The following is a 27,575-nucleotide window of genomic DNA, read 5'->3' as shown; positions in this document are numbered from 1 at the left end:
AGAGCATGTTAGTGCAATTGTATGACTAAGAAGAGGAATCAGACATTGTTGGAAATGGTTTGATTATAAATGAGTCATACCTTGTTCCAATCAAGTTTTGGTGTCATACTCTAGTAACTACAAATCGTATCTTGAAACTTATTTCTAACTAAAAAGGTTTAAAACACCTTAAAATATGTTGAGTAAAAATGTTTTCTTGCTCTAGCACATATAGAATTAGAGTTGTGATGTTTCTTGAGAAACAAAAGATAAAATGAGACTATTCTATGAAATGTTTTCGTGTAGAGAATCCACAAAAACTTTTGAATCTTTGTTTTTTGCTCGTCAAGGAATGTTCCTTTAGAGAAAATTCATATGTCAAGAAGTCAGTGGGAGTCATATTGATCTTGAGAGTTTCAAGATTCAATCGACAAGAAACCTTTTAGTTATCACTAACATGTGACCTGAGGTTGATAACCTATCGTGTTTGATTAAGACATTCTTATTTATGTACACCTTCCAGATGAGTTGGCAATGCTTATGAGTTGTATGTTTTTCATTCAACTGAAAAGCAAAGCATGTTGGTTAGTGAAAGTACATTATCAACATTGGTGAGCTGCTTAACAACACGGAAGCACTGGTAGGCCCTTGTGCTACCAGAGGGCAAGAAATTTAGAATAAGAGAAGTTCAGTCAATGAAAGGAAAGCTAAATTTCAATTTGGGTTTGTTTTAAACCTTATCTTATGATTATAGGTTGGAAATAATATATTCACATGGATGGGAACAGATGCACAAGAAAATTTAGGTGGCAAAGTTTTCGCTCTAGTTCATGAGAATGATTATGAGGAAACACTTTCACTAGTAGATTGTAGAGATCTGATAAAGATCAATATGGGTATTGGTTGTGTTAATTGCATTCTGAAATTCACAATATGATTACGGAACCCCTCTACATATTTCGAATTGTGAGAAATGGAAAGAAATTGTTTGAATTTTCAAAGACTTATAGTTATAAGTCATGAAAGCATTTAAACGTACACATATGATATCCAATTAAGGTGCATATGCTTAAGAAGTCTAGTTAGAGACTTATCGAAGCATCGTGCAACATAAATTTGGGTTTCAGTAAGAAACTCAAAAGTATTGATTTCTAGAAGTCCAATTAATAGATCCTATTCATAGACATATGTGAATGTCATGTTGAAATGGTTCAACATAGGAATTTCCATATATGAAAATATTATAGCAAGATATTGAACAAATATTGGATATAATGAATCGAGTCCCTTATACTTCAAATATAGGATCCCTTACATATGTTGTAATATTCATTTATTCTGATTTTTCCAAATGTCTTGAGCATTGAGAGGAAAAGAATTAGAATTTTTGTGCCGCAATATTTGTTAAACAACTGTTAAGAACATTATGAGGTTTTGCAAAATGATTGGTTGCATGTGGACAGTTGGAAGTATGGTATTGATTTGGACATACCATAGTGACCTGTTTTAGATTGATATGACTCTTGATCAAAATTGATGGTCTTATGGGAATATGGAAATGATTCCATAATGAGACTTGTTTATTAAATCTATATGTGAGTTGGAAACTCTAATGCAATCAAATTGTTCAAAGGAGTTTACCTTGAATTTGAAACTTCATTACTATGGAATTGTTTCTAGTAACAAAGTTCCAATAGAACATTCTATAATATCGTTGGCTCAGTCTCTATGACTTTGAAGCCTCGACATCATAGAATCTCAATGCATGTAAGGTTAGAATTCCAACATGCTTTTGATAGTGACAAGAATTTGGGATTGTGAAATGATCCTCATTGGAATCGTGTCGGGTCGATCTGTTCACAAAGGAAGGACCATATAGAGGAATAGTATGCATGTTCATAACATGGTATAACTGATGTTATTTAATTCAAGTGGTTATTTGATTACTTAAAACATTATGCAATGAATAAAGTCGTAATTATTATGATGATTAAATATTAGAGATTATTTATATTTAATAGTTTTGAGACCAATGTTAATTAGTTTATTCTTGTGTTCCATTTTGCATGTTTTACTTCACGAATGATTTGATTATTTAAATCCGACATTCGCTCATACATTTGGAAGTAAGTAGTGAATTAAGGTTGTCATAAATTCAATTGTAGATTGTTTATGGAGATCAAACATTGAAATGGTTCGTACAATATTCATTAGTACTTAGAAAAATGGGGATTTTAAGTATTGGATAGACCCACGCTCAGAGAATCACTTCATGTATTTTATCACGAGTAATTCTAAGACGATAATACCTTATATTCTTTAAATGGAGATATATGAGTTGTAATTTACAAATCAGTTATGATTTTTTGTTTCGTACTGCATCATAACATGATGTTATAAAACGTAGTGTTAGGCATGAATTGATGAGTAAAAGATACAAGCATTGCCCTAACAGGAAAGGTGATATCTTTGTGGCCCTCAATGATTTGATAACAACATATGAAGAGCTTGGCCAAGCCTGGACTGAATTGATGTCTTCAACTAGTAGTATGTTTTCAATCGTCATAAATAAGGAAATCGAGAAATAGAATTTTGGACAATGAGATTGATTTCAATCCATGTCTCATTTCCATACGATATCTAGTAGAACAAAGGAATATTTAATCATTTATGTTAGGACTAATGGTTGATTAGATCAAAGACTAGAGTTTCTCTAGGAAGCACCCTTTGTTGATAATTTAGAAGTTATACTGGCAATTGTAGTCATAGACTTATCAAAATGGGAGACTATTGGATTAGTTGTCTAAGCCAATAACTAAACTGATATATACTTGAACTATTGACAAAGTCCTTTTGGGTTGCCCTCAAACCTTGTAATTGAATAGAAGGATTTTTAGAGAGAGAGAGAGAGAGAGAGAGACTAATTTACTAATTTATTATATGATTAAAAAATAACAATAAATGATTTATTAATATCTTTTGAGAATAATATATTAAGTAGAAGTAGTATTATTTAATTAAAAATTAATTAGAAATTAATTAGAAATTAATTAGAATTAATTTCAGGATTAATTAGATTAATTAAAAAAATGACTAAAGGTGACAATGTTCAAAAGTTGAACATTGACCAATTCTAGAACCTCCCATAGAGGAGGACAGATTCTAGAACGTTATTGGAGATATTCTTGGGCTCTAAGGAAGCCTATATGCCTTAAGGAGGAAGCCAGAAGTTTAGCGCTATCTAAAAGGAACGTGCTTTATCCACTTCGTTCCTAACACCTATATAAACCCCAAAGGGTTTACATTTTTGAATGATGATTCTAAGAGCCTTGAATTCGAAATTTTCCTTCTCCTCTTACGTCCTAAAAGTTCTCCTTGGTTTGTAGGGTTTTGGTGTGAACCATCAGAGGCATGAGACTTTTGGTGCTTGCTTCCATGAGTATTTCAAGTAGGATAAGTTTGATTGTTTACTACAACAATAAAAAAGGAATGTAATCTGTAACTTGTTTATTAATTTCAAAGATAACTAGGGCTTGTGGGGTTCTTGTTGTTCAATAGAATGTTACTTCAATCGTGTTATGACTAGATCTAATAGGTTATGTGCACCCTTAAGTGTATAAGGATTTATTTGTGGTATTGCATGTAAAACCCATCATACTCACCATCTAGAAACGAGACTCCACACGAGTATGCGCAATGTACTCAAAGGTACGCCATGCATACTTGGTAAGACGAGACTTTTTCACTAAGTGCTTATTCTCTTAAGTCCTTTCATCCAACACTCAGATCTAGACCCATAACATCAATCTAAGTCATAAACTTTCCACCCTTATGACTTTTCATGGCTAGAAAAGGTCCAAAATGACTTATTAATCCATTAAGATGTCATAACTTATGCATTGATGGGGTAGAAGAACAAATATCACATTTTTATGGTTTCTTATAGCTCAATAATGGATAAAGTCTCCAAATTTATCCATTAGAATGGTCCAAACCACCAAGATCTAGTTTTTATGTCTCAACGGGACTAAAAGTGCATCTTTTTCAACTAACTCCATTAATTCCAAGTCTCCAACTGTCACACCCCCAAACCTGAACGGTGGAAACGTTCGGGGGCATGACAGATTGGTATCAGAGCAATGTTTATAGTGAACTAAGTATATCGAACCACATAAGATATACAAACTATAAATGCTTAAGGGACTAATACTCTCTGACAAAACATTTTCTTTTTACGCCTAAGACGCGTTTTGTTTAACTTAAATTGTTAGTTCATTTAAGTACAAATAAATGCATACAACAACTTATTTTCATAAGTATAGCTTTACAACAAGTATTTAGACAAGTTGGACACTACGATTAAGACTCGATGTATGTAATCAGATTTGGGACAAATATAGCGTGATCAACTATATTTGCCCAAGATCAGACCAATGTATATCGAGGAATGCTCGTAGTGAGCAACAAGTCAAAACTTACCGAAAACATCACAAGGATCAAACACAAGAATTTAAATGCTATAGGAGTATTTGCTACATAAAATAGCTTAACTTACATGTTTAGCCTTACATGTTCCAAATTTATTCAATTCTTGTAACCCTATTCTCGTATAGTCAAATGGCTGGATTTCATCACCCCGACGACCCGTACTATCCCAACCAAGGCAACGGGGGATGGATCGAAGAGGATCCTGAGGAGGACGAAGAACCCATAGAATTGGATGAAGATGATGACTCTGGTACCGACTCAGAGCCGGAAGTAATCAACCCACCACCCGCACAACCTCCCATCTTCGTAAGGAACTTTCAAGGACCGACCCCCGTTTGGGGAAGTCACCTCCACCGTTGGAGCCAACAACAAAATCTACACCCTCCCTACGGCATGTGCCGCGACTTCTATGATGTCCGCGGTGGAGGTTCAGCCGATCGAGCACTCCCAGTCATGGTGGGCAATCTAGCCAACCAGTCCTACCAATCAGGAGTTCAAGCTAGCTGGATTCGGGAAGTCACCATGGAAGTACAGGTTCACACTTCCGACATCCGTAGGCTCGACAGAGCTCAAGACAATGCCCAACTCCAAACCGAGGCATTCCAAGCGCAAATGATTGCAGCCCTTGCCGAATTGAGGGAACAACAAGCCGCCTTCGATAGGCGTCTAATGGAATCGAAGCAATCGGATGCGGAGTCAAGCTCCAAGCGCAACCTACGTCGCAAGTAGTGCTTGCCAAAATCTCAAATTTTGTTTTAAGTTAGGACCTCGGCTAAAAGTTTTTATTTTTCCTTAAACTTTGTAACCGGAGACCCTTATAGGGGTCAAATTTTCGTGATTGTTGTATCAAATATTATATTAATATAAGTGGCACTATTATTACTACGTTGAGTATTTCGTTCAATCCTTAAAATGTTATGGAGAACCCATATGCGTGTTTCATATTTTGAGTCTTACAAATAACTTTCATTCTTCTATCTTTGAGACTCATACTATCATCTGTTGTTGAACTATAACAATTTAGTTCATGAGACACATTCATTTTTATGCTATGGGATTCTTATCTTCATCTTTTCAACCTATAGTTGAAGGATACCTCCGCGTAGAAACCCGAGATGAAACAACGGTGGGGAAGCACCTATACCACCACCACCTCCACCTCCTCAATTTGATGTTGCCATGTTCCAAGCAGCAGTCACAGTAGCTGTGGCGGTTGCCATGTCACAACTCAATACCCCTGTTACTATTGGCTCGGGGATATGCACGCTTCCTTCCAACCATGGCGAGAGTCATGGACAGCCCCGGGAATGCATCTATAAAGACTTTACAAATGCCAAACCCCGGATGTTTAATGGGACGGGTGGTGTGATGATCTTGAGGCAGTGGAATGAGAGGACAGAGTCAGTCTTTGAAATCTGCTCGTGTCTCGAGCACAGCAAAGTTAAGTTTGCCACCTTCACGCTTACTGATACAGCTTTAACTTGGTGGAATGGCCACGTTAAGGTACTTACTCTGATAGTTGCGAATTCCATAAGTTGGGAAAGCTTAAAAATCATGCTGATGAGAGAATACTGTCCACAAGGAGAGATTCAAAAACTCGAACACGAACTCTGGACTCTTGGAATGATTGGTACCGACATAGCAACTTATACCAACAGATTTTGCCATCTAGCAATCCTTTGCCCATATATGATTGCTCCTGAGAGCAAGAAAATAGAGAGATACATTTGGGGACTGTCGCCCCAAATTCAGTCAAACGTGTTAGCTTCAAAACCTGACACTTTTGAAAGTGCCAAGGAACTGGCACAATCTCTTGTTGATTATGGAAGTCATCAGAACTCAACAATTTCTGCACCAGAACCACAATAGGGAAACAACAACAACAATAACAGGAAAAGAGGATGGAATAAAGGGAAGGGTGGGTCTTCCCAAGAATCCGCAAAGAAAAAACAACTGGTTTCAGTGAATGCTGCTACTGTACCTACTACTGTTCCTACAAATCCCTACCCAACAAAGCCTTATGGGGGTAACCTTCCAAAGTGCACCAAATGCACTTACCACCGTCATGTACCTTGTCGGGAAATGAAGTGCTCCAACTGCAACAGAAAGGGACACACTGTCTGTTTCTGCAAGGATCCCGCAATGCCGATCACTCAAGTTCCCAACGCTGGTGTAGGCCAAACTTGCTACGGTTGTGGCAAGGTGGGCCACTACAAGAGAAACTGCCCAAAGGCAGCAAATACCTGCGGGGTGGGACGAGTTTTGGCTATAGGCCTCGATGAAGCCATAGCTGATCCTACAGTAGTTGCTGGTACGTTTCTTCTCGATAATTCATATGCATGCATACTATTCGATAGTGGAGCAAAGAGAAGCTTCGTGAGTCAAAACTTTATTCACTTACTTAAACATAAACCTAACAAGTTAGAAAAATCATTTACTATAGAAATGGCAAACGGATTAACGGAAAACACTAACTGCATATACATGGATTGTACATTAACTTTAGACGGTCATTCTTTCCCAATCAACCTCATGCCGGTCCAAATTAAAAGTTTCGACGTCATAGTCGGCATGGATTGGTTAAGTCTTCTTCGCGCCGACATCATGCGCTTTGAGAAAGCAGTTCGTCTTAACCTCCCTAACAACGAAACATTAGTGATTTACGACAACAAATCAAGTACAAACCTTTGCATCATTTCGTGCATCCAAGCTCGAAAGTGTTTGCGGAAGGATTGTCAAGCATTTCTTGCGCACATCGTCGATACGAGTCAGGAATTAAAGGACATCAAGAACATTCCAGGAATTAAAGGATTGTCAAGCATTTCTTGCGCACATCGACTTTCCCGATATCTTTCCAGAAGAACTACCGGGATTACCACCACAACTTTAGGTCGAGTTCAGAATCGACTTAGTTCCAGGGGCTACCCCAGTAGCGAAATCACCTTATCGCCTGGCACCAGCAGAGACGCAAGAACTTTCCAGTCAGCTTAACGAACTCCATCAAAATGGATTCATTAGACCAAGTTTCTCACCTTGGGGAGCACCGGTCTTGTTTGTAAAGAAGAAAGACGGATCATTCCGTATGTGCATTGACTACAGAGAACTGAACAAACTTACTGTCAAAAATCGTTATCCTCTGCCCCGCATCGACGACCTATTTGATCAACTTCAAGGAGCAAACTACTTCTCGAAGATAGATCTACGATCCAGATATCACCAATTACAAGTACTAGAGGAGGATATTCCCAAGCCAGCCTTCCGAACCTGTTACGGACACTATGAGTTTGTAGTGATGTCGTTCGGATTAACCAACGCACCAGCAGTATTCATGGACCTAATGAATAGGGTGTTCCATCCTTACTTAGATCAGTTTCTCATCGTCTTCATCGATGATATACTTATCTGCTCCCAAAGTAAGGAAGAGCATAGTCAGTACCTACGAAAAGTCTTAGAAACACTACGATCGGAAAAGCTCTATGCGAAGTTCTCTAAATGCGAATTTTGGATTCGAAGAGTCGAATTTTTGGGCCACGTTGTTATCGAAAAGGGGATACACGTGGACCCCTCAAAAATTAAGGCCATTGAGAACCGGTCGGCACCAAAGACACATACAGAGATTCGTCAATTTCTAGGTCTCGCTGGCTACTATCGCAGATTCTGTAACAACCCGTCATTTCAGGTCCTTTAAATTCGAGTCTTGTAACCTCTTTGAAAAGGTAATTAGAATATCATCGAAAAATGAAGTATTCAAAGGCTCTGTTTGGATTATGCTATGTAATAGATATCGTCTTAAGGTTTCCAAGCATATAAAGAACACTAAAATCCGAGTTATAACGAAGAAGTTATGACCATTCTAAGTTTTTCCGACAAAAAACGGCAATACGAAGTTACGTAAAAACTCGAATCGGAGATCGAGCGACTTTTGGCCGGAATGACCTAAACGAGAATCGAAGGTCTCGTCAATGGTATTTCAGCGGTAAAAAGTCTGGCAAAAACCGACGTCAGTTAAAGAAGTTATGAATTTTTAAAGAAATTCCTTAATCACGTCATTTTATAAATAAATAATAAAAATAATTTCGGAATTTGCCAATGGAGTCTAAACGAAAGTTGTAGAGCGTAGTCTCACCTACGCGTGGATATAAAGACCATCGAAAACGGAGTTCGTATGAAGAAGATATGATTTTTTGAAGTTTATTAAATAAATTATATATAAATTTATATCAAAAATCCGGTAATATCTGAAGGAGGAGTCAGCGTCCTCATCCGTGTTACGCGCTGCGTACCCTCATACGCCCCGCGTACCCGAAGGCCTTGGTCTCGGTCCGTCCACGTCGCCCCTATGCGAAGCTACCGACCCGCCCCATCCGACCCGCCCCATCCGACCCGTCCCATCCCATCCGTCCCATCCGAAGCCGAGGCAGTCGAGGACTCGCTCATGCATGACGTACGCGTACGCCCCGCGTACCGAGGCTTCCCAGACCACTATAAATAGAGATGCGAGGGTCTCCGGAAAAATTGCTCATTTCTCTTGCGTTTTGGCTCATTTTCCGTGCCCGTTCAAACCCTAAGCCCTGGTCTTTTTGCTCAAGTCTCGAAGGTCGATTTTACTCCCGAGAATCCCGAGAAAGATCCGCTTCCCGAGATGAAACTTTTCCCGGTTTTCCATCTCGCTATCTTCAAACTTCCAAGTGAGTTCATACCCCTACAAACACTCTTTAAATACATTTTTAAATGCTTTTATACACTTTTAAGGGGGGGAATACAAGTAAACACACGACTAAAATCGTGTGAAACATCGATCTTTTGCTATACTTTTCATACCGTTGTTTAAACTATCTTCTGAAGTTATTATCATGCAAAACCCCTCACAACACAACTTTACCCTCTTGGGGTACAATATGTTTTATAAATAGAAATATGTTTTATCTATACGTTTACATACAAATACATCATATCAAGGGTAACCATCTTTGCTAAACCATTTTATACTTTCAAAGAACTTATGACTTATGCTTTGTCAAACATTGTGAAATAGAATAAACTTTGCTACAAAACTATCACTTTAATACAGACTTAGTTGAGAATCCGTGAGACGTGTACATCTTCAAATACTACCTTTTGCTAAAAGGTATCGCTACAAGTCCTGTCTAAACCCAGAGTCTCCCGTTCGGAGAACGTGTCAAATGTGTATAGATCTATATGGGAAGTCATGATCCCGCGCCCTGACTGTTAGCTACAGTCCGTCTTTTGGGGTGACAGTTGTCATAACGCTACGACGCCTGAAGAACGTCGCTACAGGCATATTATGTTTAGTATGGTTATAAAACTCACCGGATATACAATTATTATGGTATTATGCTTTTATGAATGAGTAACTATTAAAACTATTCTTCATCTAACAAGTGCGATATTCGTATAGCTTTACTATGTAAAACTATGACACAACTTTTTGAGCACGTCGGTTGCTTGTGATTTTTAGTCTTGGAGACTGCCAGTTATGTTAGGAAAATAAGGGTTTTTCCTGTACACAAACCAAACAACTAATAGGAAAATAAGGGATTTTCCGGGTGCAATTACTTACAACTTATAACACGAACATTCATATGCATTTCATACTTTTATAAGAAAATAAGGGTTTTGCTTGGAAAACACAACAATTCATATCTCAACCATTAGGGAAAATATGGGATTTTCTGGATCTAATACATTCATTTTCAACACAACAAATCATAACTCTTTACATTCGAAACACTGCGTTTTCTGGAAAACATACACGAACTTTCGAATGGCGTACATTTTCTCAAAACACTACTCATGAACTCACCAACTTAATTGTTGACACTTTTTCTTTGAAATAACTTGTATTCTCAGGGAACCGCTAAGCAGATTTGGAAATCAACTTTTGGAGATTAACGTGCTGACGTTAATTACTTCTTTTGAAAGACATTTATGTATTTAACTTTTGAACATGTAACGAATACAATTATGCAAACATTTTTGAAACCTTTATATATGTATGGTGGTGTGTACTTTCCTTTCTATGAACTGTTATGATATTGAATATGACGTCCTCCGCCCCCGAACGTTTCCGCCGTTCTGGTTTGGGGGTGTGACAGATTGGTATCAGAGCATTGTTTATAGTGAATTAAGTATATCAAAACCATTTTTGGTATACAACTATAAACACAACTGGGCAAAAACACTCTGAGTAAGAGTCATACTTTGAAAATTAAATTTATTTAGTTTTTGTAAAGTAGGCATGCATTCATTTCATATTAATAACATGGTCAGTATCATAATTAAAACAATATAGAAGTATTATAAATAAGTTGTGCAGTGCGGGTATGCCTTGGGACATGTAATCGGAACTGAGAAGAATATAGCTTGATCAACTATATTTGTCCAAGAGTCGACTAACGTATGCCAAGGAGTGTCTGCAATGGACAACAAATTTAAAACTTACCGAAAGAATATCGTTAAAGAATACTAAGGGAGTATTCGAGTGCCTTCAACCATTAAACTTAAGAGTAAACTCCATGTGCTTTAGCTTATAGTCAATTCTTAACCCTATTCTCGTATAGACTCAAATGGATGGATTCCATCACCTCGGTGACCCCTACTACCCCAACCAAGGTAACGGAGAAGGGATAGAGAATGATCCTGAAGAAGGAATGCAAGAAGGACCAGACTCAGATCCCGAGGACAATAACCTACCCTTAACGGCTCCAATTCAAAACCCTAATCCTCGACCGGAATTTCATGGCTCGACGCCCCTTTGGGCAACTTACCTAGATAGGTGGAGCTGCGAACAGGATCAACCCCTTCCATTCAACGGAGACTGAAGTTTCTACAACCTAACCGAGGGAGGCTCAGCAGACAGAGCCCTTCCTATATTGGTTCGTCGGATTTCTCGCATTGGTGAACAAGGACGGACGACCATCCATCGAACTGAGGAAAATGATGCGAACACTGGAGTCAAAACAGTTCGCATCCGACAGTTAGGATTAGCTCACGGGAGAATTGTAAATCGAAATGAAGCGTTACAGAGAGAGCTAATGACAACTCAAACCGAAGTGATAGAACTTCGGGCACGCCAAGCAAGACATGAACTACGTATGCTCAAGATGGAGCGTCAGTTGGCATAATTTAAGGCCCCTGTAGCCAGCTCGCGTAACAAATAATACCTGTCTGACTTCCAAAATTTTGTCATAGCATAAGACCTCGGATAAAGTCCTTACTTTTCTTAACCTTGTAACCGGAGACCTTTAGATAGGTCAAAATTTTCCTAACTACAAAATGTAACGCACCATGTTTTATAATATATGATGTATTCCCTTTATTTAAACCCTTTGCATACCCCTCAAATTCATGAGTTTATCTACTCTCCTCATGAGTTGAACTCAAAACCCTATTCAGGGGTAAGCCAAACTTAAGATATAGCAAATCACTAATGCGCGACTTTCGAATCATTAAAACTTATAGTTTTTCATGTTATTTCATTATCAGAACAATGTCTCCTCGTAGATTAGCATGTAGAAACGCAACCCCACCACCACCTCCTCAATATGACCCCAACATAGTGCAATCTGCTATCGCTGCGGCAGTAACAGCTGCACTGTCTCAAGCAAACTTTGGCAGCGCAGCAAGGGCTGGAAATAATCAACTTACCAACGCAACCCCATTCCTACGATTGGACACCGCCACTTTGCAAGCTACAGTTATAGCCACAGTGGCAGCCATTACAGCACACAATAACTCTGTCAACTCAAGCAGGGAAGGAAACGATATCAAAAATCCTAATCAAAGAAACAATCGAAACCACCTACCAGTAGATACCTATAAGAATGCCGCAAGGTGCGAACACAAGAACATGAAACGAAAATCCTGGAGCAAGAGGGGAGGCAAATCTACTCGAACAAACACCCCAAATCATTAAACAAAACTTTCATAGTAGTAATAATAGAGATAGACTAAAAAGCACTGAAAACACATACGCAGAATGCCCTATCCCACTAACGAACGTCTTATAATGAGAAGTACCGACATTGGCATTCGACGTGGATTGGTGTGGCCCTACCCATACCAGTTCCATGTGTTATAAAGGACCCTTTCACTTTAACCATCGACTAACGAAACTCGATCGATTTATAATGACAAACCCCACACAAACCTCAATTGGTTTCTAGTTTCAAAACCCCGAAGTACTCATATGAGGAATCTTTACAACCTTCCCGTAGTATCCCCCAACAGATCATTTAGAAATACCGCGCATACAACAAGTCAAATCCAAACTCAGAAACTAGTAGTGAATTCAACCATGAGCTTCAAAACGTAACTGCACTAATGCATCGAGTGAATATGCTAACATTTAGAAGAACATAAGTAATTAAGCCCAAAACCGCACGATCCCGATCGGTCGGAGTGGTAGGCGGAGTAATGAAGTTCCGCTGAAACACGCACATTAGGATCTAGATTCATAAAGGAACAAGAGGAACAAATGGACCAGAAGCACTCACTCCGGAAACAATCAGCCAAGCAACGAAACCCCCATCCTCCATATCGACGCCGCTACATTACAAGCTGCAGTAGCAGTTGCTATGACAACCTTCCTTACACACATCAACTCAGGCAACACAAGCAAGACCGACAAAGGAGTCGAGAGTTCCGATGGTAGTACCAAGCCGGGAAACCAACAAGTGGCAACTCCTGCAGAACGCTTTAAGAAGCAATTTCCAAGGTGGGGTAGTGAGGAAGGCACTCGTGCCCACATAACACTGGCTAAGCACCTCACTCCCGCCACTAAGGCTAGCGTTGGCCAGTCATGCCACCAATGCGAGGAGATAAGGGCACCTCAAGAACGATTGCCCTATCACAAAGAATTCTGGCATAGACGATAGGATTCTCAGGACCACAGTTGCAGGAGAACCTACTCCGAACCCGCATTAATGTAATTTAGGCGTTTCGTTGTAACAGACTTATAAACCATCCAAAACTAGTGCAACCAGAGCCTTGTCTTTTGCGGGATCCCGTCGGTATAAGGATGCTCATGCTGCGTATACCTGCCGTTGTAGTATATCTTATTCGCAGCAATAGTCTTGTAGTAATCTTAAGTACTGTAACTCTGTTGATGGTCGCACGGTTGTGTTTTGTCGGTAAACGTCTTATGTTCAAATCTAATGTCTTTAAGTTTTCCTTATGATTCCGACATTATCATACGACTTGATTCAATTTGATTCTCACAAAAACAGTTTCATACGTACATCTCTTTCTTCGAAATCGCCTTTCCAGCGAAACCGTCATATCAAAACACCAATTACTCATGAATGGAGTAGCTCATAATTCTTTTCCTTTCCGAAGAAGCCCCCGAAGTGCCACTCATACAGTACGTCGAGTTTAAATCCAAAGATCCATACGATTGGTCTGTCATTGATGAATGTATACGTAGAGATGATATATAATCAAGGTTCTACAGGTTTAGAATTGACGATTCCACTTTAACTTCTTTTTCCTCGATGGGATGTGAGCTTAAAGAAGAATCAGTTATTCGACTACCTTTTCAATCTTAATTATATACAACTCGTATACACGAGATTATAATCGTTAAACCATGTATGAATTTCTAATATGAACTTCAGGACGGAGACTGCCTAAGACTACAAATGATCATGCTACCATACAAATAAACTTAGAAGCGCAACACATGCCCATTTTTGTCGATTGGTACTAAAGAGACAGATAGAACAAAAATACCCATCCTTTTTCTTTAATTCGGGAATAATCATACTTTCTTTTAGATCTTCATGACATCTAATCCACTTTCCAAGATTTTGACATCATAACCAGTATGAATTGGTTGTGTTCTCCTGCAAAAGGAAAGGTCACTGCCTATACCTCAAGACAACTTAAGACACAGGAAGTTAACTATACAACACATGATCATGAGTCAGGAGCATCGGTAATTACTTCGAAGATCTAGAGACACTACTTGTAGGGTACAAGATGTACTACTCTCACAGTCCACAAAAACATTCAACATAAGTTCGACCAAGAAGGGTTATCATGCCAGTGAAGTCCAACGAAGGAAGCAAAGTCGTATCCCGATAGTGAATGGTTCGCTGGAATGCCAAGCGAGGAACCGAGTTCAATTAAGAACATGAGGAGCAAATAAAACTTCTATCCGTAGCACGAACTCTAATTTCAGGACGAAATTCCCTCTAATGGGGGGATGATGTAACAAACCGTCATTTCAGGTCCTCGAAATTCGAGTCTTGTAACCTCTTTGAAAAGGTAATTAGAATATCATCGAAAAATGAAGTATTCAAAGGCTCTGTTTGGAGTACGCTATGTAATAGATATCGTCTTAAGGTTTCCAAGCATATAAAGAACACTAAAATCCGAGTTATAACGAAGAAGTTATGACCATTCTAAGTTTTTCCGACAAAAACCGGCAATACGAAGTTACGTAAAAACTCGAATCGGAGATCGAGCGACTTTTGGCCGGAATGACCTAAACGAGAATCGAAGGTCTTGTCAATGGTATTTCAGCGGTAAAAAGTCTGGCAAAAACCGACGTCAATTAAAAAAGTTATTAATTTTTAAAGAAATTCCTTAATCACGTCATTTTATAAATAAATAATAAAAATAATTTCGGAATTTGCCAACGGAGTCTAAACGAAAGTTGTAGAGCGTAGTCTCACATACGCGTGGATATAAAGACCATCGAAAACGGAGTTCGTATGAAGAAGATATGATTTTTTGAAGTTTATTAAATAAATTATATATAAATTTATATCAAAAATCCGGTAATATCCGAAGGAGGAGTCAGCGTCCTCATCCGGGTTATGCGTTGCGTACCCTCGTACGCCCTGCGTACCCAAAGGCCTTGGTCTCGGTCCGTCCACGTCGCCCCTATGCAAAGCTACCGACCCGCCCCATCCGACCGGCCCCATCCGATCCGTCCCATCCAAAGCCGAGGCAGTCGAGGACTCGCTCGCGCATGACGTACGCGTACGCGCTGCGTACGAGCGTACGCCCCGCGTACCGAGGCTTCCCAGACCACTATAAATAGAGATGCGAGGGTCTCCGGAAAAATTGCTCATTTCTTCTCATTTCTCTTGCGTTTTGCCTCGTTTTCCATGCCCGTTCAAACCCGAAGCCCTGGTCTTTTTGCTCAAGTCCCGAAGGTCGATTTTACTCCAGAGATTCCCGAGAATCCCGAGAAAGATCCGCTTCCCGAGATAAAACTCTGCCCGGTTTTCCATCTCGCTATCTTCAAACTTCCAAGTGAGTTCATACTCCTACAAACACTCTTTAAATACATTTTTAAATGCTTTTATACACTTTTAAGGGGGGGAATACAAGTAAACACACGACTAAAATCGTGTGAAACATCGATCTTTTGCTATACTTTTCATACTGTTGTTTAAACTATCTTCTGAAGTTATTATCATGCAAAACACCTCACAACACAACTTTACCCTCTTGGGGTACAATATGTTTTATAAATAGAAATATGTTTTATTTATACGTTTACATACAAATACATCATATCAAGGGTAACCATCTTTGCTAAACCATTTTATACTTTCAAAGAACTTATGACTTATGCTTTGTCAAACATTGTGAAAAAGAGTAAACTTTGCATACAAAACTATCACTTTAATACAGACTTAGTTGAGAATCCGTGAGACGTGTACATCTTCAAATACTACCTTTTTGCTAAAAGGTATCGCTACAAGTCCTGTCTATAACCAGAGTCTCCCGTTCGGAGAACGTGTCAAATGTGTATAGATCTATACGGGAAGTCATGATCCCGCGCCCTGACTGTTAGCTACAGTCCGTCTTTTGGGGTGACAGTTGTCATAACGCTACGACGCCTGAAGAACGTCGCTACAGGCATATTATGTTTAGTATGGTTATAAAACTCACCGGATATACAATTATTATGGTATTATGCTTTTATGAATGAGTAACTATTAAAACTATTCTTCATCTAACAAGTGCGATCTTCGTATAGATTTACTATGTAAAACTATGACACAACTTTTTGAGCACGTCGGTTGCTTGCGATTTTCGGTCTTGGAGACTACCAGTTATGTTAGGAAAATAAGGGTTTTTCCTGTACACAAACCAAACAACTAATAGGAAAATAAGGGATTTTCCGGGTGCAATTACTTACAACTTATAACACGAACATTCATATGCATTTCATACTTTTATAAGAAAATAAGGGTTTTGCTTGGAAAACACAACAATTCATATCTCAACCATTAGGGAAAATATGGGATTTTCTGGATCTAATACATTCGTTTTCAACACAACAAATCATAACTCTTTACATTCGAAACACTGCGTTTTCTGGAAAACATACACGAACTTTCGAATGGCGTACATTTTCTCAAAACACTACTCATGAACTCACCAACTTAATTGTTGAGACTTTTTCTTTGAAATAACTTGTATTCTCAGGGAACCGCTAAGCAGATTTAGAAATCAACTTTTGGAGATTAACGTGCTGACGTTAATTACTTCTTTTGGAAGACGTTTATGTATTTAACTTTTGAACATGTAACGAATACAATTATGCAAACATTTTTGAAACCTTTATATATGTATGGTGGTGTGTACTTTCCTTTCTATGAACTGTTATGATACTGAATATGACGTCCTCCACCCCCGAACGTTTCCGCCGTTCTGGTTTGGGGGTGTGACAGATTCATAAAGAACTTCTCTAGCATTGCGAAACCTCTTACTACATCAACCCAGAAAGGCGTGGCCTTTGACTGGGAAGTAAAACAAGAGAAGGCATTCCAAACACTGAAACAGGCTTTGTGCACCGCGCAGATACTATCCCTCCCCGAAGGGATAGAAGATTTTGTAGTGTATTGCGATGCATCAAACCAAGGACTTGGTTGTGTTCTTATGAAAAGAGGGAAGGTTATTGCTTATTCCTCCCGTCAGCTTAAGACACATGAAGTGAACTATACAACACACAATCTTGAGTTAGGAGCAGTGGTATTTGCTCTGAAGATCTGGAGACACTACTTGAACGGAACAAAGAGCACTATCTTCACCGATCACAAGAGCCTTCAACACATTTTCGATCAGAAGGAGCTCAACATGCGACAACGACGATGGGTCGAGTTACTCAATGACTACGAATGTGAAATTCGTTATCATCCTGGCAAGGCCAATGTGGTAGCTGACGACCTTAGTCGAAAAGAATACACTGGTCGGAGAGTCAAATCTCTGACTATGACTATGCATTCCCACTTATCCACCCAAATTAAGGAGGCTCAACTAGAAGCTTTGCAACCTAAAAATGTGGCGGGTGAATGCCTGAGAGGAATGGAAAAGAATCTAGAAATCAAGGGTGGCAGAGCATATTACCTCATGGACCGTATCTGGACATCGAAACATGGTGGTTTCAGAGACGTAGTCATGGCCGAAGCACACAACATGAGATATTCCGTTCACCCAGGTTCAGATAAAATGTATCTGGATCTTAAGATACTATACTGGTGGCCTAACATGAAAGCAGAAATTGCTACCTTCATAAGTAAATGCCTTACTTGCGCTAAGGTTAAGGTCGAGTATCAGAAACCGTCAGGATTACTACAACAGCCGGAGATACCAGAATAGAAATGGGAACGAATTACTATGGACTTCATAACCAATTTGCCCTAGACGACGGGTGGACTCGATACCATATGGGTCATCGTCGACAGATTGACCAAATGTGCGCATTTCCTACCAATCAAGGAGACTGACAAAATGGAAAGGCTTACAAGAACTTACATAAGGGAAATAGTGCGACTGCATGGTGTTCCAATATCCATTATCTCCGATAGAGATAGTAGATTTACTTCAAGGTTCTGGCAGTCACTACAAAGTTCCCTGGGGACTAGGCTAGACATGAGTACAGCCTACCATCCACAAACAAACGGGCAAAGTGAAAGAACGATACAAACTTTGGAATATATGCTGAGAGCCTGTGTGATTGACTTTGGAAAGGCATGGGATATCCATTTACCCCTTGTCGAATTTTCATACAACAATAGTTATCATACGAGCATAAAGGCTGCTCCATTTGAAGCCCTTTATGGCCGTAAGTGCAGGTCCCTTCTGTGTTGGACTGAAGTTGGCGACACCCAGTTAGCTAAAGGACGAGTTCCTGAAAGCACTATCACTGGTCCGTAAATCATACGGGAAACGACAGAGAAGATCGTTCATATTCGTGAATGGTTGAAAGCCTCTAGAGACCGACAGAAAAGCTACGCTGACCAAAGGAGGAAACCTTTGGAATTCCAGGTAGGAGACCGTTTTCTATTGAAAGTCTCACCGTGGAAGGGCTTAATACGCTTTGGAAAGCGTGGGAAACTAAATCCAAGATACGTAGGGCCTTTCGATATTCTCGCCAGAATCGGCCCTGTAGCTTACAAGCTTAATCTACCACGTGAACTTAGTAACATACATCCAACCTTCCATGTCTCGAACTTGAAAAAGTGTCTATCCGATGAGACTCTTGTTATTCCACTCGACTAGATCAAGATCAACGAAAGCCTCAACTTTGTGGAAGAACCGGAAGAAATCATGGACCGAGAGGTCAAACAAACGAAACAAAGTCGCATACCCATCGTGAAGGTTCGCTGGACGCCAAGCGAGGACCTGAATTCACATGGGAACGCAAAGATCAGATGAAACAAAAGTACCATCATCTTTTTCTCTGATTCACTAGTATCTTTACTACTTTAAATTTCGGGACAAAATTCCCTCTAACGGGGGGATGATGTGACAACCCGATATTTCAACTCTCTGTAATGACCTAAAAAGTCAAGTATTGTAACCACTTTTGATATAATGAAATTAACTTCGAAAATAAAATGTCCAAAAAGTCTCTAAATAATTACCTACTGTGTTTGATGTCATTAAACCGTGATCGTACATAAAAAGAACGCCCAAATCTGACTTCGTATAAAGAAGTTACGATTTTTCCAAGTTCGGCTTAGCGACAGACAGCTAAAACCTTGAAACGGAGATCAAGCGACTTTTGGTCGGAATGACCTAAATGAGAATCGAAGGTCTCGACAATAGTATTTCAACGGTAAAAAGTCTGGCAAAAACAGACGTCAGATAAAGACGTTATGAATTTCTAATGAAATTTTCTTACCGCGACCTTTTAAAAATAAATAATAAAAATAATTTCAAAATATGCCGACAGAATCTAAACGAAAGTTGTAGAGCGTAGTCTCACCTTCGCGTGGATATAATGAACGTCGAAAACGAAGTTTGTATGAAGAAGATATGAATTATTGAAGTTTATTAAATAATTAATATATAAATTTTATTAATAAACCTTGGTATTATCCGAAGGAGGAGTCATCAGGTCGGGCCGAGTTACGCCCAGCGTACGCTCGTATGCCCAGCGTACTCGAGGCCTAGGCCTCGGATTGTCCACGTCACGCCCTATGCGAAGCTAGGCCGTCCCATCCGGAGTCCGAAGCAGTTGAGGATGCGCTCATGTGTGACGCACGAGTACGCCCAGCGTACCGAGGCGGTTCCCACACCCTATAAAAGGGATGCGAGGGTTCCGAAGAAAGGGCTCAATATCTCCCAACTTTCTTGCGTTCTTGCCTCGTTTTCCGTGCCCGTGCTAACCCGAAGCCCCAGTTACCTTGCTCAAGTCCCGAAGGTTGTTTGTGCTCCCGAGATTCCCGAAAATCCCGAGAAAATCCGTTTTCTCGAGTCGAAATTCTGCTCGGTTTTCATCTCGCCTTTTCCGATTTTTTAAGTGAGTTCATACCCTTATAATCCACACTTTTTAATGTTTTTTAAATGCTTTTATATGCTTTTAAGGGGGGAAATACAAGTAAAACACACGATTATTATCGTGTGTTATATAAAGTTTCATTATACACTTTTTATCAACGGAATCATATGTGATTTATAACTATTATAGGGAAACATTCGCATGCAAAATATATCATGATAACCTCATATCTTTTGTAATGAAAAATGTTGATATATATGTATAAATCAAACATTCTGCTTATACTGTATGTATATGTGTCCATCTTAGACACTATAAAAAATTACACTTTTCATAACAAGTGAGCATTTTACTAGGGATTACTATGCAAACGAGACACATTTTAAGAAAACTATAATAGGTATATTTTTACGAGAGCATTACGAACTTTTACATACTAGAAATACTATTTCAAGAAGTTTACTTTCATATACAAGAACAAACGAACATTTTCACACGTAAATTTGTTTTATACTAAGTTTTGTGAGACATCAACTTCACGTACGTTTGAGTACGTATTTCAAGTCCTGTATTATATACCAGAATCCCTTGGAGGGGGAGCATGGTGTTTGTGTATAGATCTATACGGGCTTGACAACCCCGTGCCCTGACTGTTAGCTACAGTCCACCATTTGGGGTGACAAACGTCAAAACATTCCAACGCCTGAAGAATGTTGTGTATAGGCATTTCTAGTCAATAGCATGGTTATAAAACTCACATGGAGTATTAAAAACACATTGATTTACGGGGTTTTTCAGATGTATTGGAAATTTTATACGTACATACATTTTCTAGAAACAAACATTGGTCTTGATAGAAGGCTACATTTATGCTAGTACAAAATATAGGATTTTCTAGGAACAAACAATCAAGAACAAAACATTTCATTTCATACAAACATTGTCGTTTAATACTTATGAAACTCACCAGCTTAAATGTTGATCTACTCTTTCAAAACTACTTGTATGTCCCATGGATTCAGTAATTACAGGTAACAAACAGCTTTTGAAGAAGGAACGCTGCGACACCAGTTTAAATTCATATTTTGGCATCATATTGTAATTGGTTTTTGAACATGTACGTTTTATCAATGTAAACTTTCAATTATATATATGATGGTTGTATTGCTTTCTTTACTATGTATTCATTTGTTACGTTACCACATGAAGTCATCCGCCCCCGAACGTTTCCGCCGTTCCGGTTTGGGGGTGTGACACCAACCTTTAGATCAGAACCAATATGATGCTTAGATAGATAAAGTTTCCAACTTTATCCATTACAAGGTCACAAACTTTCAAGATCTAAACTTTATGCAATAAAGTGACGAAAAGCTCATAACATCGAAAACTAGCTAGATGTAACAAATTCATCATCAAGATTCAAGCTTTATACCTCCAAAAGAAAGATCAAGGTGAACAAGGTATGGATCTACAAGCTCCAATGCAACCAACACTTCTCCAGTGAGTTGCTTCTTTTCCAAGATGCACCAAGCACATTCTAATGCACTCAAAACACATTCTTTAACTCACAAGGCTCAAACTAGGGTTAGGGTTTCATGGGAGGACGTTGGGGAGGTGGAGGCTGAGAATGGTAAGGGTTTGGGGGAGTTAAGAAGCTTTAAAAAAAATGCTACAAACCCTCAAATTAGGGCTTAGGGTCTAATCGCACACGCCTAACATACTCCTACTACTCCCAACATACTAGGTTGATCCCCCAAGATCTTTTTTGCCCAGTACATTGAGTGTACGCCCAACATAAGTGGCTTAAACAAAAACTGTCCTAACTTCAAACGATGATAATTTCTTCGTTCTAACTGCGATTTCGACGATCTTTGTATCCACAAAAAGGTATTGAAGAGCCACATAATATTATCTAGATATCTTGGACTAAAAAATTCTCAAACAATAATCCATTTTTCATGCAAGACCCCAATCCATGATTTTCCCATTTTACCCTTCAACACAAAACACAATTCAAATGTCAAGATCTCGCACTCATCATTACCTCCTTCTACAAGGACTAAACTTAGGCTCCTTAAGGCCCAAAGCCTTTACACAATTGACTTTTGGCCCACAGACCTGAATCACAGAATGATCCAGAACATGGTGTTACAATATAACATTGTTGAAATTGAACATATGACGTGTATACCAAAATGTTTGTGAAAAGACGTGTGTGAGGGTTTGGTTATAGGTTTTACGGGAGTCAAAAATTTAACAAAGTGGTCAACTTTAATATCATTTATTGCTAACTATAATGTTGTATTAATTTAGTAGTGTGTATTGATTGGGAAGATATCTTATTATTTATAGATATTTTAAAACATATGTTGGCTTACTTGAAGGAGATACACCAACGGTCAATTCCCATGAAAAACATTCTTTAAAGCCTAACTCAAAATGTGGGTATATATGTCATTTGGTCATATTTTCTGAAACAAAATTGTTCATTTCCACTAAACAAAATCCACAAACCACTTTTTTAATTAAATTTATCAAGGTAACCATCTTTTTTATGCATTATTGGTTTTTAATGGATTTATAGTTCATTGTTGTAAATTTCAAATTCTTTGTTCTTTGCTTGGTGTTATGATTATTTTTTTTAGTCATTTTGGTCCATTCCTTTTGTTGCAATAGTTGCATGTGGTTATTGTGATTTGTGAGGTAAGTGCAATTACTTTTGTTTCTTGATTGCAACCACGATGATTTTATTATCTTCTCATTTGGTCTTCTAAGGGTGCCCCTCTTATATGTTAAACACAATATGATAATTAAAAATAATATTATGTTGGTTTCATTCAACCGAGGCTCAAGGGACTTGGATGATATAAGGCGGATCTGTTGTTTAAAATTTAATATGTCATGTTTATTAATCTTTATTAATCTAAGTTGGAGAAATAGAGGTTACAAAACATTGTTTAAATAAGTATTTTACTTAATAAATGTTAGTAATCATGGCCTTAAACATAACATCCCCAAAACCATGAAAACAATTTCATTTTAATAAAAACATTTCCATGATAAAGCATAGATAAATAACCATTGTTTTCAGATCATATCCCAGAAAATTAGAGCATCAAATCGATCTCTCAAAACATAAAACAATAGGAGGTTGTTTACGACCATGCCTTCGCCTTACCCCGATCATCAGAAGTAACTGAAAACATGAAATCCAGAGCTGTAAGTCAAAAATTTGTGAGTTCCCCCAAAATACCCCACATAACAATATATATATATATATATATATATATATATATATATATATATATATATATATATATATACAATGCATTCACATCGGTCCTATAACATAAGACTGGAGTACCCCTGAGCCCACAACATAAGATTGGAATGCTCTTCCTGACCATCAACTTATGACTCAATTACTCTCGGGTTTGTTGGTGTAGAGCACAAAGCAGTACCGCCTTAACCCAAACACACTATGTCGACATATGGAAACAGATAAACAATAACCAGCAATACATGTAATCATACATATATACCAATCTAACATACCATTATAGCATATGAACATCCTATACACAAGGATACATAACATAATCTAGTGGGCCGACATTGGTTCCTTTGACCCATGAGTATAATGAGATACTCACCTCGAAGTCTAGCAGATAGCCGAACTGATCATATATCTAAATAACAACTCTACAGATCAACTAGATAAAAAATAGGGATCGAATCTCAAACTACATTCCAAAATCCTTAATTTGACCTAAAGTCAAACTTCATCAAAGTCAACGGTCAGTGGTCAAAAGTCAACAACCATGAAACAACCCAAAAATCATAAGTAATATTTTCATTTTTAATTCATCACAAAACCATCAATTATTCAAATCAAACCATCCAAAAGTATGTTATACTAAAATATTTATCAGAGCACAATCCCAAAATCATATAAGTGCGGAAAACATGGATGAATGTGTTGCAATCAAATCGGACCCTTCCCCTTCGAACTGGAAGTACCTGAAACATAAACTTAAACCGTAAGCACAAAGCTTAGTGAGTTCCCCAAATACTATATACTATACATATCATACATGCACATCATAGATACATATCATGCTAAATAAAGTACATGTGTATTCCACCCCTGAGCCCCTTCCGACTCTCTGAGTCGCTTTCGATTTCCTTCAATATCTTCCAATCGGTATGGATCTATTTCACTACAGCTAAGCATACAAGCATACTAGCAAGAGTCATAAAGACAACAAGCTCATACATACATACTAGTAAGTGTCACACAGATCACTACTATCCTACTATATAATCCAGTGGGCTGGCATTGGTGCCTTCGACTAACAAGTACAGTGACGAGACGCACCTCAGTCTAAAGATAGACAAATAACACTCTCGAGTCGCTGCTACCATGGCTCCTCATACTGAACATTCCACATTAACCCTAATAAATAATTAGGGTAATAACCCATAAAAGATCCGGATTACCATCTAACATGCTAAGGGTAAAAGACCATTTTACCCTTCTTTTAATGGGCCCCTCAATCCATGGCCCATGCTCAAAAGACCTAAGGTCCAACAAGGCCCAAAATACCTAAGGCCCTACAATGGCCCAAATGACCTAAGCTCAACAATGGATGCAAAGACCTAAGGACCAGGAATAGCCCAAAAGACCTAAGGCCCAACAAGGCCTAAAAGACCTAAGGCCCAATAATGGACCAAAAGACCTAAAGCCCAAAAAGGCTTCTAGTGAGTACACTAAGCATACCACCAGTACGCCCCACATACCAACTTAGATCGAAAAAAGGAAAACGGGGGCTCAGACGCGTATGCTTATGTACACCCCGTGTATGCTTTAGCTTGCCAAAATCCCATTAAGCACTTAATGCTTTTAGTATAAATGTCCAATTTGTAGATCTCGCTCTTAGGCAATGTCTTAAACGATAAAGTCATCAACTTGATGCATTTGCATGGCTCAAGGAGACCGAACATGCATTTCTAACATTCTAACTTTATATAAGGACTATCAACTCATGCATGGTTGAGCTTAACCCATCAAGATGTCATTTTTACGATTCTACAACTCCAAGAATACAAAGAAATAACCAATACAAGTTCTAGAGTAACTCCTACTCACAAGAACCAAACCAAGGTACCAAAACATACCAAATATAATCCCAAATCTAGATCTAAGCTAAGGAATCATAAAGTTTGAAGCTTTATACCTCCAGAAGTTTGCAAAGGTGAAGAGAGTGATGGATCTTTAATCTCCAAATCAACAAAGGATTATCCAAAGAGTTCTTCTTTCTTCAAGATGTGCCATACAAACACTAAAACACACTCAATGCTAAAATCTTCTAAAATGGATTAGGGTTTAATAAATAATGCTTTTTGGGACAATGATAGCTGGTAACCAGAGAAACTTGGGGAAAAGGTGTTCAAATAGGGTCCAAACCCTAAAATTTAGGGTTTACCATTGGGTCACATACGTTCAGCATACCATAGGTACGCCCAACGTACCAGGGGGAAAATCCTGTGTCCAAGATTCCTCGAGGTACACCTAGTATACCTCAATTACACCCAACGTACTGGGCCTTCAAGAAAAATAAATAGACACTTATATTTTAAGAATTTTACCTGCAAACCGAGCGTTACAAGCCAGTCGTCACGATGTAGACAAGCTTATGCCACGTCGTGGGGATAATAAGACAATATAGACGAGATTCTACCAAACGCCACGATGTGGAGACCAAACGTCCACGTTGTGGGAACTGTCCAGACCAGCTAAATACATTAAGCTTATAATCCTTTACCCCACCCATCTAAACTTTCCAGAATACTTCCATACTCTCAAAAGATCATAAATAATGTAGCTTTATAGATATGCATGTCCAATGCATGTCTTGAGCTCAAGCTAAGTTAAAATGGTGTAAAATGGGGCCAAGATCTAATGCAAAAGTTCAAAACTCTATCAAACTCCAGATCCATCACTTCTAACTATAAAGGGTCTCTAGGGATCTATAAAGTTGGAAATTTTATGGAACCCTAACGGTCCAACTAGCCTAAACATGAAGAAACGCACAAGAAAACCTAGATTTAAGCATATTGAGTCATAAATCTTTGAACTTTGAGGACTTACATGAGTCCAGAAAGTATGCACGAAGAGGTTGGTGAGGCTTGCAAGCTGAGATGATGCACTAACACTCCTTTTCTTCTTCTTCTTGGCTGGAAATCACCCAAAAAGCTCAAGGACTTCAACAAAGGATCTAGGGTTTCAATGAGGGAGGAAGGGATGTAATGGAGGTTGAGGGTGTGCAAACCCTAACCATTATATCCCTTAGATAGGGGCACAACCCCCATGAATTAAGGTTTCCCATAAAATAACGACCATGTCATGGCGAATAGACTGCCATGTTGTGGCGACAACTTAACTCTCATGTAAACTCAGGCCATGGCCACGTCGTGGCATAGCTTTTCTCCAAAAACCTCATATTTGATTTCGTTAAGTCTAAGTTGATCTATTCATGATAAACACGATGTTACAAATTTAGATTTTCGAAATTTTATAGCTTCGAACCAAAATCAATTTGTTTATATGGTTTTGTTTTGAAGTTTTAGTTTTGGTCCCCCTAGTTGTGGTGCTCGTGTTCCGCCCCTGTATAAGTTAAGACAAAAGTTTTGAATAAAAATTACTTATTGAATTATTGACTTTTCCCCGCTACAAAAGCTAATCCAAACATTGTTTAAAAAACATATTTTCCCATCACCATAAGTCAATAAATCATTTTGCTTAAAAGTCTTTTTAAATTTCAAAATGAAATCTCAAATACCCTTATAGAGTGCAATTGTCACGCAACCTATAAGCAACAAGAACGTGAGCATAGAATGTTACAACGTGGAAATACGTTGCATATTTGGTTGATTATGAACTAGTCAACAAAAAACTGAGAAGATATTTGAAAGCTACTTCATTCATTACCAAACAAAAATTAAAAAGATAATGCATTATGCATCGAACAAACCAAACGTTGAATCACGCCAAAAGAGATAGCAATCAATTAACATATCAATCTAAAGTAATTTATTTAAAATTCAGAAACTATGTAATAATTTTCAGGGTTGTTGTAACAAACACACATGCTAAACAAAACATAAAAAGCATGGTCTATCCAAATAATATTTATGCCCTCATGTGCCACAACAATACGTATACCAATTTTCTCCGCTTAAGTATAATCTATGTGTCGTCATAAAGATGATCAAATAAGTCCCAGTTTGATATCAGTTTTTAAATAACAAACCTTGTATCTTTTTAAATACAAATCGT

This window comes from Lactuca sativa, chromosome 3 (assembly GCF_002870075.4).
Source record: "Lactuca sativa cultivar Salinas chromosome 3, Lsat_Salinas_v11, whole genome shotgun sequence".
Classification (NCBI taxonomy): Eukaryota; Viridiplantae; Streptophyta; class Magnoliopsida; order Asterales; family Asteraceae; genus Lactuca; species Lactuca sativa.
Note: the sequence above shows the minus strand (reverse complement) of the source record.